The 8,573-nt window shown below is 37.1% G+C and overlaps 1 protein-coding gene across 2 annotated transcripts in view; it reads left to right on the top strand.

Moving 5' to 3' along the window:
* The window catches only part of LOC149134939 (uncharacterized), a 27,885-nt gene extending 27,294 nt beyond the window's left edge, over nucleotides 1–591 (top strand). For both annotated transcript variants that reach the window (XM_089353411.1, XM_089353412.1), the window contains one exon: nucleotides 429–591. The gene's annotated coding sequence lies outside the window, so the exon portion shown is untranslated. The remainder of the gene's footprint in view (nucleotides 1–428) is intronic.
* Nucleotides 592–8,573: the final 7,982 nt, after the last annotated feature.

The following is an 8,573-nucleotide window of genomic DNA, read 5'->3' as shown; positions in this document are numbered from 1 at the left end:
TACATGTGGGGCACAGTTAAACGAGAGACCCACAAAACTCCTCGTAACATCAGAAATGAACCAAAGGCAAGGATTATGGCAGTATTCCCCAACGTAAACACGGAGACGGTCCAGAAAAGTTGCAGGAGATGCCGAAGTCATCTGGAGGCTATGGTTCAAGCCAATGGCGGGTTTTTTTTTTTATTGAAGAAATTTACTCTTTAGTATTTCAATATATTTTTTTATGTAATTTTGGTAAATATATCTGTTAAAATGAGATGTCAGAGTTATTTTCATTTTTGTCTAATTTAGACGGCAGTTTATTCACCGTACGCTGGATATTATATCATAATAAAATTTATAACCTTATAATTAACTTCGCTACGCAATTTTATTTGTTAATATTTGTTTCCGCTTTATAACAGTTTTGTGTATCTACGTTTTTATAGAAAGACAGATTTGCCAATCGGAAACCGAAGCCAAAGTCAAACCAGTTTACTATGAACTGATAAAGAAGGAAATAATTATACCGGGTTAAGATTTAATTATTGTTATATAATCATCACTGAACTACGATTGAGAAATAATGTAATAAACTAATTACTGAGCCAACCCTGCAGCTTCTTGTTTTGTCTTTCCTATGTATCTACTGGGATTTTAATGACAGTTAGAAATCATTACAACCAGGATTTGATTAAAAGGCAACATTTTTTTACGTCCTGCTGATCATTCGTCTGAGACCTTTCGGAATTCTTCAAGGCCACCATAACAAAATCATAACAGACACCACACGGACACACTTTATCTCATCACCAAACTACCGCTTACATTCAGTACTCTTATACACAAACCCCGTTGCCCAGCACAGCTTCATAGCTATCGCTTACACTCATGCACACGCATACAGCCTCTCCTCCACCTTATTACCACTTAACAGCTCTAAATACACCAACACGTCCACACATACATAATGTATTACACTCTCAGTCCACGTACACCCATCCGCGTAAACACACAGACGTACAAAATTGCAATTTATCTCTACTTTAAACCCACATATGAACCATACCTGTGCTAGAATTTACACCTCGCTCATATACCCGCCATTTCCACTGTGCTTTACAGCTCTCCTTAACTTGCTAAATTGCTCAAGACAATAGCTCATCTTTGCCACTGACACTCCATGTCGCTTATACAAAAAAAAAAACTTACAGACACTTCCAACCGCACAAAGACACACGCCCCAGCTACTCTAGACTGTAACTTCCCTCGTTAACACACAAAATCTTATGAAGCGTCTACAAAAATATACATGCATGCGCACTGTTTTCTTTCTCTTCCTTCTTATCACCCGTTGTTTCGCTCTCCACGTTTCCTGTTGTCTTCATAATGCGTTACTTCTCCGTAGTAGTTAGGTACCACTTCTCCGCTCTTTTCCGCTGCTATTTTACCTTTGAAATTAAATGCTGGATTTTACAAATTTCACCCACTTACAAACTCCTTTCTACAATCAACGTATTTGTCTCTGTACAATGACGGCATTTAACCATTTGCGTGCGCTACTACATAACTCTCAGATACTTTTTAACTGTGCTTCGTTTCTGATGCACACACACACACACACACACACACACACACATACACACACACACAAACGCACACTAACACACACAGACGCACCCAGAAACACACAAACACAGGCATATGTATACATTTACATGTACGAGGGGTACCGAAAAGTAACGGGAAATGTTCGTTTTTGTAGTTCAATGTTCCGCCGTTAGAATCGACTCGATGCGATCCCCGAGTAACAGTTGTCGATCGACGTCATCGACTGGTGTCGTACTGCCACGTCGTGCGCCTTTGGTTTGCAGTGCCTCTCCCCATTTCATCGTTTTTGCAATGGCTGAAACGAAGGAACAGCGTGCTTGCATGAAATATTTTTCTGCTTGGAAAAACGACGGCCAACACAGTTGGCATACCTCAAAGAGCTTACACGGCTGCTGCCATTAGCAAAACACAATCTTACGAGTGGTTTCCACGTTTTAGGAATTATCAAATGTTGCTTCAAGTCCAACCTTGTTCTGGACCGCAATCACCGAACAATTGACGAGCTTGTTGATATACCTGATCTCTCTTGGAGCTCTTGCCTACGAATTTTGAGCGAAGAATTGCGAATGAAAAGAGTAACAGCAAAATTTGTATCTTCGAAGAATTGCTTCTATCTACGGGCTGATCACCTGACAAGTATACATGAAATGTAGTTTCGAGTCTCATGCTCAGCCTTCTTCTAACTTCTAACTAAAGGGTTTTTCAATCTACTGTTTGAATTTCATTATTTATAGACTCAGAAAGCGCCCCAAAATCAATGTTTCAAAACAGAAGTTTTTGCATCCTTTCGTAAGTTTATGAAATATTTATATTGTTAATGATGATAATAATAATAATAATAATAATAATAATAATAATAATAAGAAGAAGAAGAAGAAGAAGAAGAAGAAGAAGAAGAAGAAGAAGAAGAAGAAGAAGAAGAAGGAGGAGGAGGAGGAGGAGGAGGAGGAGGAGGAGGGGGGAAGGGGAAGAAGAAGAAGAAGAAGAAGAAGAAGAAGAAGAAGAAGAAGAAGAAGAAGAAGAAGAAGATATGATCGCATGATACATAATACTAACATTAGAATCGGAATTAAGTAAACCAAATCAATTAAAGAAATTAATTATTTATAAACTCATACTTAAATTAACTTTTATTTTAAAGAGTGAAAAGAAGAATAAACGAATAAAATTATCGACAACGGAATATATCAAATTAGATTACAATGAAATCAGGAAATAAATGATAGAACAATAGCTTATTATTATTATTATTATTATTATTATTATTATTATCATCATTGAGTGAGAAAGCAATGCATGCAATTCTCCTCAACACATGGCTATGATGCTCCCCCACTACTTCTGCTCCTGATCAGAGATGCACATATCGTCAGCCACCAAGGGACATACTCAACTGGTTAAGGTCAAACAACTGACAAGCAAATCTGTGGTATTGAGCAGAATATTTGCTGTAGCCCATCTTTTTATAATAATAATAATAATAATAATAATAATAATAATAACAACAACAACAACAATAATAATAATAATTGATATGTCTCGCATTATGAGAGCGTATTTCGTTGTCTGTGTGACTGGTCGTACGGCGTATCTCGCTGGCTGACATTGCTTGCTGTGTTTGCCAACTATTTATCAGTAGTGGAATAGCTCACTTCTCACTTGGGGACGTCCACCACAATACTTCCTACTTTTGAGATTTTTTATATACTTTTCTTTTTGGTTTCACATAACATTATTTTTCTTCGGAATGCCGCAGGTAGTACCAGTCTACTTAGTTTACCGGTAGCGCTACTAACTCATAGCGACCTGACTAAAATCCTTCACTTATTATCATCATTATTTTTTTCTTCCACAGAGAATTATTTTTCACTTCAGAATGCTGCAGGTAGAACCAGTCTACATTGTTTACTGGTAGCGCTACTAACACATAGCGACCTGACTAAAATCTTTCACACGGATTTATATCATTCTTCACTGTGTGTAGTTCAGTTCTGCATTAGCGTTCCAGTTTTATCACACAATTTGTTTCTTCAACAGGATTTGTTTTTCAGTGCGTGTGTACGAATCCTCGTCGCCTCTTTTATGTTCCGTATTATGACGGCGTATTTTGTCATCTCCGTAGCTGGCCCGCACGGTGTGCCACTCCGACTGATATTGCTTGCTGTCTCTATCCACTATTTATTAGTACTGGAACAGAACAGCCCACTACTAAATTGGGGGTATCTGCAACAACAACAACAACAACAACAACAACAATACTACTACTACTACTACTACTAATAATAATAATAATAATAATAATAATAATAATAATAATAATAATAATAATAATAATAATCTTAGTTCACTGGTAGTGGACAGCTAAACACCGTACTACATCCCTAGCGTTAGAAACTGTGCAAAGACAATAATAATAATAATAATAATAATAATAATAATAATAATAATAATAATAATAATAATTCAGACAAATACATAACAAAAACACAAGGACTAACAAATATATATAACATACAGGAAATAGCACTACTAGGCACTGCACACATCCTACGTAAAACACTTTCAATACAGTAACTACAAGAGAATCACAACAAACAACAGCACATACCCAAGGCACACAGAGCTGTGCTCGGTAGTGAAGTGAAAGTGCCCTATAAAAATAAAACTACTGAATGATAATAAAGCAATAAGAAGAGCGCCACTGTTATCGCTCATAAATTGAGTTTGACGCCGTTTATTAAAATAAAAGTTTAACCTAATGAACAATATTTCAACAGTCGGCGTGCTTTTTACAATTTCTGAACTTGTAAAAGACACACGGCACGTCGAAATATTATTCATCTGTTTCATTTTCCATTTTGATAATAAGAGTCAATCTCTATGTATTACCAATACCAGTCGATCTCTTCTTATAGCTTCTTCGCCCCCGCGAAAAATTCGCAATTCTAACCAAAACCTGAAAATAATTGGTAAAATCCGCCTTGCACTTAAGGATATAATTTCAGCTAATGATGTTGATATTACAGATCTCAACCACCTGTACTATGCATCCGCAAGAATCTCAACGATTCTATGTGGTGAAAAGATTAGAAAAAGACAACACTCCCACAAAAAGCCTTCTTGGCAAGAACGCATTCAACACCAAATTAAGCTGCTTAGATCTGACATAGAATGTTTGAAAAACCTTAAATTTGACAAGAGTATCAAACCTACAAAGACCCAAAAACTAAAGAAAAAATATAACATGAAAACCATAGTTGACATTGATGCCACCATAGAAACCATCAAGCAAAAGGTATGTGCTAAAGCTGCCCGCATAGCAAGGTATGAAAAGCGTGTTAAATTCTTCCGAGATAATAACATGTTCAAAAATAACCCCAAAAATTTCTACAGGAAGATAGGGAAAACACCAGTAACAATAAAGTCTGTCCCATCAAAAGAAGAAGTGCAAGAATTTTGGAATAAAATCTGGGCAGAAGATAAAACACACAATGAAAAGGCCCCTTGGATTGATAGAATAGCTACAGACCTAGACTCCTTAGAGGAGCAAAAGTGGGAGGGGGTCAGGGTAGAAGATATAAGATCTGCTCTCAGGAGGTCAAGCAAATGGAAGTCTCCAGGAAAGGATAAAATTCCTAACTTCTGGTTGAATGCCTTCCCAGAAAGCCATGAACTGCTAACAAAACTTTACAACGATGTTTTGCAAAATCCTAGTTTGATGCCCTCTTGGCTAGTTAATGGTTTAACATTCCTGCTTCCAAAAAAATGAGGAAACAAACGAACCAAAAAATTATCGCCCCATAACCTGCTTAACAACAATGTATAAGACGCTAACATCTGTCCTAACCGAGTACACCTATAGTTTTTTAATAGAAAGTAGCATATTCCCTAATGAGCAAAAGGGATGTAAACGTGGATCTTATGGTTGTAAAGATCAGCTACTCATCAATAAGATGATCTTAGAAGATTGTCACAAGCGACACAAAAACTTGTCAATAGCCTGGATAGACTATAAAAAGGCCTTTGATAGCCTACCACATAGCTGGATTAGGAAATGTCTGGAAATGTATAAAATAGCTCCTACTCTGCGAAACTTTTTATCTGTAAGTATGAGATCATGGAGAACCACACTGATGTTGAACAATGACAATGAATCTCTAAATGCTGGAGATGTAAGAATTTCATGTGGCATTTTCCAGGGTGACTCACTATCACCACTCCTCTTCTGTCTAGCCCTAATACCGCTCTCAAAATTGCTCAATGATGCACAGTATGGTTATAAAATATTTGATAAAAATATAAATCATCTCATTTACATGGATGATTTAAAGCTCTTTGCAAAAAATGACCAACAACTCAAAGGCCTACTAGCGATTGTTAAACAATTCAGTGATGACATCAGGATGCAATTTGGCCTTGATAAATGTGCAAAAGCTATCTTTATCAAAGGAAAAATGACAAATACATCTAATGTGAACCTTGACCAGCAAAATGTCATAAAAGAGTTAGAACCAGCGGAGAGCTACAAATACCTAGGGGTAATTGAAGGGGACAATATCAAGCACTCAGTGATGAGGGAAAGGATCAGAAGAGAATGTTATCGCAGGGTGAGAGCAATACTGAAGACAGAGCTGAACGCGAGAAACAGGATCGAAGCGATCAATGCTCTAGCCATACCAGTCGTGACTTACAGTTTCAACATCGTTAACTGGTCAATTACTGAAATATGTAATGTTGACAGAAAAATACGAAAACTGTTGACAATGCATAGAATGCACCACCCTAAGGCAGATATAGAACGTCTTTATCTGCCAAGAAAAGAGGGAGGTCGAGGACTACTACAGCTGGCATTATCAATGAAGGTAGCCACAATTGGCCTAGACACCTATATGAAAAACTCTGAGGACTGGATGCTAAAACTTGTCTTAAAATATGAAAGCAAGAAAGCATCTTACTCAGTAACAAAACAGGCAAAGGAATATCTAAGTGAATTCCAATTGCAACAAATTCAAGAATTAGACGAACTAGAAACACCTACAGAAAAAGCTAAGCGCTTGAAAACCCGTGCTAAAATTGCTGCCTTAGCTATTATGACTGAAAAATGGCATGGAAAACCTCTCAATGGCAAATACCCAAAGAGAGCGAATAATGCAGATATTGACAAAGCCCTTACCCACCAATGGTTAATGGCCTCTGGATTGAAATCAGAAACAGAGGGGTTTATCATAGCAGCCCAAGATCAATGCCTACCTACAAAGAACTACCAGGCCAACATATTAAAGAACGGCAGCTCCCCATTATGTCGTATATGCCAACAACAAAATGAGACCATCGATCATGTTGTCTCCATGTGCAGTCTGCTTGCGCCTACAGAGTATCTCAACAGGCATGATAGAGCTGCACAATATATTCACTGGGTAATATGCAAAAACCTGGACTTGCCCCATGATAAAAACTGGTGGGAACACAAACCACCCCCAGTACTTGAAAATGATCACATTGCACTCCTCTGGAACTTCACCATTCAAACTGACAGAAAGATAGACGCAAATAGGCCAGACATCATACTGAAAGACTTCAGACAAAAATCATGCCTCCTCATTGATATGACTGTCCCAATTGATATAAACGTATCTGTCAAGACCTACCAAAAACTGAGCAAATATAAAGATCTTGAAATAGAAATTAGCAAAATGTGGAATCTGAAGACGAAAACAATACCTATTGTCATAGGTGCCCTGGGAATGACAGCGAAACGGGCTGATTACTACCTAGCTCAGATACCAGGAAACCCCAAAATGGCTGAAGTCCAAAAGATAGTGCTCATGGGAACTGCCCATATCCTACGTAAAATACTGTCTATGTGATCTCAAATTTTAAAGCAAACATAATTTTCTTATGGTTTCTTAAACATTCACTTGAACAAAACTGTACAAATCCAAATATATGGTACCCTAGGCATAACACCTACATGAACTTCTAACTTGTTGTCTCTTGAGGTCTCTGGGTGAGACTTGGATCCAACTTGTACAAATGCAAAACAAAAGTCAAACATAAAATAATAATAATAATGATGAGGAGGAGGAGGAGGAGGATGACGATGATGATGATTGTGTAACTAAAGACAAATTTGTTGAAACACACGAAGAAGGCCGGCTTCATCAAAACTGAAAATTGTGTAAGTAAAGAAAAGTCTAAACAAAAATGTCCAAAAAGAATAAAAAAGCATGGAAGGAAAAATGTACGGTCAGTCTGCAAGAGTTCTTAACGCGAAAGCAGATACAGGAAACAGGTGGCTATATAGAATAGATGTAAACACTTTGGATAGAGAGGGACATTTTTAAAGTGACTGAGCAGAGATTAGTAGACCAAGCTAATGTTATTAGAAGAAAATGGATGACAGAATTGGTGATAGAAGAGACCACAAGAAAGACTAGGCAGTAGTAAAGGCAAACAAGAGCATAAGAGATACAGATCAAACCAAAGAACAATCTAGCAATAAGGAATGGACAACTGATATCAGCGACTTCAGTGATTTAAGAGGGGGGGGGGGGTAATGAGATGCCAGAAGTAATGAGCAAAGAAGTAAGAAAAATATTGCCAGCATTAAAAGACAACAGAAGGATGCTGCAAGCCATTGAATTCAGGTGAATAGAGGAAATAAGCATAAAACACAGATTAGAGCAACTCCAGAAAGCAGTGCTATTAGAGACAGCTAGGATACTTAAGAGGTCCCTTGCCATTGAAGGTTAGTTGTCGCAGTGCTGTTAGGATTTTTTGTTTTCCAACCGTGTAATCTGTTGTGTGTGTAGACTAATAATAATAATAATAATAATAATAATAATAATAATAATAATAATAATAATAATAATAATAATAATAATAAAGATCAGTAAATATAAAGACTTGCTAATAGAAATTGAAAAAATGTGGCACCTCAAAGCGACTACCATACCAGTGATTGTAGGATCTCTAGGAATGAT

This window comes from Octopus bimaculoides, chromosome 6 (genome assembly GCF_046866305.1).
Source record: "Octopus bimaculoides isolate indiv1 chromosome 6, ASM4686630v1, whole genome shotgun sequence".
In the NCBI taxonomy this organism is placed as follows: domain Eukaryota; kingdom Metazoa; phylum Mollusca; class Cephalopoda; order Octopoda; family Octopodidae; genus Octopus; species Octopus bimaculoides.
This window is presented reverse-complemented; position numbering and strand designations above follow the sequence as displayed.